This window comes from Salvelinus namaycush, unplaced genomic scaffold (assembly GCF_016432855.1).
Source record: "Salvelinus namaycush isolate Seneca unplaced genomic scaffold, SaNama_1.0 Scaffold3331, whole genome shotgun sequence".
In the NCBI taxonomy this organism is placed as follows: Eukaryota; Metazoa; Chordata; class Actinopteri; order Salmoniformes; family Salmonidae; genus Salvelinus; species Salvelinus namaycush.
In genome coordinates, this window is record NW_024060266.1 from 20,001 (window position 1) to 26,161 (window position 6,161).

The window sequence follows — 6,161 nt, forward strand, 5'->3', positions numbered from 1 at the left end:
TGAAATCCTATGCAATTACCATAATAATTTTATCCCAGTCAAAGTGCCTCTTGCCCGGCATAGTATTTAATGTGTATACCCCTGAAATCCTATGCAATTACCATAATAATTTTATCCCAGTCAAAGTGCCTCTAGCCCGGCATAGTATTTAATGTGTATACCCCTGAAATCCTATGCAATTACCATAATAATTTTATCCCAGTCAAAGTGCCTCTTGCCCGGCATAGTATTTAATGTGTATACCCCTGAAATCCTATGCAATTACCATAATAATTTTATCCCAGTCAAAGTGCCTCTAGCCCGGCATAGTATTTAATGTGTATACCCCTGAAATCCTATGCAATTACCATAATAATTTTATCCCAGTCAAAGTGCCTCTAGCCCGGCATAGTATTTAATGTGTATACCCCTGAAATCCTATGCAATTACCATAATAATTTTATCCCAGTCAAAGTGCCTCTTGCCCGGCATAGTATTTAATGTGTATACCCCTGAAATCCTATGCAATTACCATCATAATTTTATCCCAGCTTACCCTATCCAATGTCGCCATCATGTGGACAAATCCAGATGGTGCGGGAATTTTTAAAATTGTATCCCAGTCAAAGTGCCTCTTGCCCGGCATAGTATTTAATGTGTATAGCCCTGAAATCCTATGCAATTACCACTCTATGGCACTTATGGAAGTGCCAAGTGCCAAATGCCAAGTGCCAAATGCCAAGTGCCAAGTGCCAAGTGCCACAGGGCAGTGCACACCTAATGTTACCCCAGTCAGAGTGCCTCTTGCCCGGCATAGTATTTAATGTGTATACCCCTGAAATCCTATGCAATTACCACTCTATGGCACTTATGAAAGGTTTAAAGTGCCAAATGCCAAGTGCCAAGTGCCACAGGGCTCCAGGGGGGCAGTGCACACATAATGTTACCCCGGTCAGAGTGCCTCTTGCCCGGCATAGTATTTAATGTGTGTAGCCCTTTATCCTTTAAAATGACCCAGTCAGGGGTCTGGCACCTATGGCACTTATGAAAGGTTTAAAGTGCCAAGTGCCAAGTGCCAAGTGCCACAGGGCTCCAGGGGGGCAGTGCACACATAATGTTACCCCGGTCAGAGTGCCTCTTGCCCGGCATAGTATTTAATGTGTGTAGCCTATTATCCTGTATTAAATGACCCAGTCAGGGGTCTGGCACCTATGGCACTTATGAAAGGTTTAAAGTGCCAAGTGCCAAGTGCCAAGTGCCACAGGGCTCCAGGGGGGCAGTGCACACATAATGTTACCCCGGTCAGAGTGCCTCTTGCCCGGCATAGTATTTAATGTGTGTAGCCCTTTATCCTTTAAAAATGACCCAGTCAGGGGTCTGGCACCTATGGCACTTATGAAAGGTTTAAAGTGCCAAGTGCCAAGTGCCAAGTGCCACAGGGCTCCAGGGGGGCAGTGCACACATAATGTTACCCCGGTCAGAGTGCCTCTTGCCCGGCATAGTATTTAATGTGTGTAGCCTATTATCCTGTATTTAAAATGACCCAGTCAGGGGTCTGGCACCTATGGCACTTATGAAAGGTTTAAAGTGCCAAGTGCCAAGTGCCAAGTGCCACAGGGCTCCAGGGGGGCAGTGCACACATAATGTTACCCCGGTCAGAGTGCCTCTTGCCCGGCATAGTATTTAATGTGTGTAGCCTATTATTCTGTATTAAAATGACCCAGTCAGGGGTCTGGCACCTATGGCACTTATGAAAGGTTTAAAGTGCCAAGTGCCAAGTGCCAAGTGCCACAGGGCTCCAGGGGGGCAGTGCACACCTAATGTTACCCCGGTCAGAGTGCCTCTTGCCCGGCATAGTATTTAATGTGTGTAGCCCTTTATTCTTTAAAAATGACCCAGTCAGGGGTCTGGCACCTATGGCACTTATGAAAGGTTTAAAGTGCCAAGTGCCAAGTGCCAAGTGCCACAGGGCTCCAGGGGGGGGCAGTGCACACCTAATGTTACCCCGGTCAGAGTGCCTCTTGCCCGGCATATTTTTTTTTTTTTAAATAGCTTTAAAAATTACCCAGGCAGGGGTTTGGCACCTATGGCACCTGTGGCACTGCTGATGGAACTTACGACCTTCTTAGGGTTAGGGTTAGGGTTAGGGTTGGGGCGTTTGGCACTTGGTGAAGGGGCGTTTGACACTTGTGTAAGTGGCATTGTGGTATGTGGAAGTGGCATTGTGGTATGTGGAAGTGGCATTGTGGTATGTGGAAGTGGCATTGTGGTATGTGGAAGTGGTATTGTGGCATGTGGCATCTGAGCCTGTGGGCTCCAAGGGCAGTGCTCTATGAATTGAATCCCATTCAAGGTGCCTATTTTCCGGCATAACAATTCATGTCTATAGCCCTAAGCAGGGCATAGCTATGACACAGCCCCGCCCTTGCCCCGCCCGTGCCCCGCCCGTGCCCCGCTCGCGCCGCACCTGTATCCACACCTGGTGATAATTAGGCCATTGATTAGGCGACGGTTGGAAGCTAACAAACATACACACAGGAAGGCAGGAGAGAGAAGCTAGCTATGGACAGCAAACAAAAACGACATGACTGTGGACTTTGTACCAAGACGCATATTTCGCGGATAGACAAACATTTTAAGACTGTCCATGGACTTACACACGCATCTATGGAATGGAATCATGCCGTGCAATGTAGCCCGATTTCGGCTGAGACACAGCAGGCCTACCCAGGGGATTGTATGGAGCCTAACAACGGCGTTGGAAGTGAGTTGTCCGCAGAACAGCAGCTGAGTGGCGAGAGTGAGCAGTCAGCGGTGCAGTCAACCAGTCAGGCGACGGTGCAGTCAACCGGTGAACAATGCTCGGAACCGGGGGAGCAATGCAGCGTCATGTCGCCTTCCACCGATAGCGAAAGTGATGGAGGCGGCGGTGGTGTGCCGTCCACAACTGAAGGTTTGAGTGATGTCATTTTGAATGAATATGCTACCTATATTAAGGGTATTAACCCTTCAGTTAAAAGAATAGACAATAGTCACACCAGTCTGTCACGAGTACGGGAATTCCTCCGCATTATGTCCGAGGACAAATCCGATGAAGGCCTGTGTTTTCTGGACAACTACATGCGTGTGTATGAGTGGTACCGGACATGTGAAGGCCGTAGTTTGGCACCATCCACATTAAAACTATACCGATCAGATGTTAGAAGTTTCCTGAAATATCTTATTCAGTTCCGGCCGAATGGTCTGCAAGCTAAAGCCAGTGTAATTCGCAAATTGTTACTCTGCTTGGCAAAGATAGACAGGGATTCTAGGCAGAGCCTGGCAACGCACATGGCACAATTTCGCAGACGCTGCAGGGACGAGGTGCTCAGCGCTGCGGAGTTAAAACGATTTTTGGAGCTAAGCAATGCATCTATTCCTTCTGTTCTCAGCAGGCTGGAAGTCCGAGCCACCTCATCTGACAGACGCAGGTTTGCGGCTCTCATGTCCAGCCGGTTGGCGACTTTTAATGGAACTCGACGATCCCCAGTCACCATGTTCGGTGAGAGTGATTTCAATGAAATAACCAATGAAAGTGGGGTTTATCAAATGACTGTAGCAAGCCACAAAACTAACTACAGCTTCGGGGAGTGCAGAATTGTTATATCTGATGAGGAATACACTTGGCTTCAACGATTCCATCGGATCAGGCCTCATCTGAGTGGAATGACCCCAGACACAACACTCTTCTTTTTCACATGCTCTGGTAAACCATACGGTAATCTCTGTGATTGTGTGGGTAAGATTTTTGCAGAGTTTGGCATTGGAAGGAAAGTGACATTTGGTACAATTCGAAGAAGCATTGCCACATTAAACTTTAATCTTGGGTCGCTTACAGACCGTGGAACTGTGGCTGACCACATGTGTCACTCCCTGGAGACGCAGGCACGCTACTACCGTTCCCATAATTTGCCTCATAATGCAAGCCAGGCTCGGAGACTAATTGAGGGACAAATCAATCCATGAATAACTCTAAATAAATACAATATTTTTTGCAATTAATCCTTGTCTTTGTGTGTCATTTTCATTCGATTTCAATAGGAGCACCTAGTAACCCAAAAATAATACCAGGTGCACTCATTCGATTAGAATGGGAGCACCTGGTAACCCAAAAATAATACCAGGTGCACGGAGGGGAGGATGAGTACAGACATTTTATATAAAAGCTCCATAAATCCCTTAGGCCGGTGGCCACTGACTTGTGCCCGTAGTATGGTGCTCCCATATCGGGCATGGGTGTGGGCAGGCCCTTAAAAGTCATTTTCATTCGATTTCTGTAGCAGCACCTGGTAACCCAAACTAACATAAGGTGGTGTCAGTAGTGAGGATGCGGACAGACCTTTTATATAAAAGCTCCATAAATCCCTTAGGCCGGTGCCTACTGACTTGTGCCCGTAGTATGGTGCTCCCATAGCGGGCATGGGTGTCTGCAGGTCATTTAAATTCGTTTTCATTCGATTTAAATAGGGGCACCTGGTAACCCAAAAAGTGGGCACTCTGTCGTTTTTCCTGAGTAGTTCAACATAGAAAGTATTCAGACCTTATTTTTGAAAAGCTCCATAAATCCCTTAGGCCGGTGCCCACTGACTTGTGCCCATAGTATGGTGCTCCCATAGCGGGCATGGGTGTCTGCAGGTCATTTAAATTCATTTTCATTCGATTAGAATAGGAGCACCTGGTAACCCAAAAATAATACCAGGTGCACGGAGGGGAGGATGAGTACAGACATTTTATATAAAAGCTCCATAAATCCCTTAGGCCGGTGCCCACTGACTTGTGCCCATAGTATGGTGCTCCCATAGCGGGCATGGGTGTCTGCAGGTCATTTAAATTCATTTTCATTCGATTAGAATAGGAGCACCTGGTAACCCAAAAGAGGGCACTTAGCCGTTTTTCCTGAGTAGTTCAACATAGAATATTTTCGGACCTTTTTTGAAAAGCTCCATAAATCCCTCAGGCCGGCCCCCACTGACTTGTGCCCATAGTATGGTGCTCCCATAGCGGGCATGGGTGTCTGCAGGCCATTTAAAATCATTTTCATTCGATTTCAATAGCAGCACCTGGTAACCCAAACTAACATAAGGTGGTGTCAGTAGTGAGGATCGATTTCAATAGCAGCACCTGGTAACCCAAAAAGAGGGCACATAGCCGTTTTTCCTGAATAGTTCAACATAGAATATTTTCGGACTAATTTTGAAAAGCTCCATAAATCCCTTAGGCCGGTGCCTACTGACTTGGACCCCTACTATGGTGCTCCCATATCGGGCATGGGCGTGGGCAGGCCCTTAAAAGTCGTTTTCATTCGATTTCAATAGGGGCACCTGGTAACCCAAAAAGAGGGCACTCTGTCGTTTTTCCTGAATAGTTCAACATAGAATATTTTCGGACTTTTTTGAAAAGCTCCATAAATCCCTTAGGCCGGTGCCTACTGACTTGGACCCCTACTATGGTGCTCCCATATCGGGCATGGGTGTGGGCAGGCCCTTAAAAGTCATTTTCATTCGATTTCAATAGCGGCACCTGGTAACCCAAAAAGAGGGCACTCTGTCGTTTTTCCTGAATAGTTCAACATAGAATATTTTCGGACTTTTTTGAAAAGCTCCATAAATCCCTTAGGCCGGTGCCTACTGACTTGGACCCCTACTATGGTGCTCCCATATCGGGCATGGGCTGTGGGCAGGCCCTTAAAAGTCGTTTTCATTCGATTTCAATAGCGGCACCTGGTAACCCAAAAAGAGGGCACTCTGTCGTTTTTCCTGAATAATTCAACATAGAATATTTTCGGACTTTTTTTGAAAAGCTCCATAAATCCCTTAGGCCGGTGCCTACTGACTTGGACCCCTACTATGGTGCTCCCATATCGGGCATGGGCGTGGGCAGGCCCTTAAAAGTCATTTTCATTCGATTTCAATAGCGGCACCTGGTAACCCAAAAAGAGGGCACTCTGTCGTTTTTCCTGAATAGTTCAACATAGAATATTTTCGGACTTTTTTTGAAAAGCTCCATAAATCCCTTAGGCCGGTGCCTACTGACTTGGACCCCTACTATGGTGCTCCCATATCGGGCATGGGCGTGGGCAGGCCCTTAAAAGTCGTTTTCATTCGATTTCAATAGCGGCACCTGGTAACCCAAAAGAGGGCACT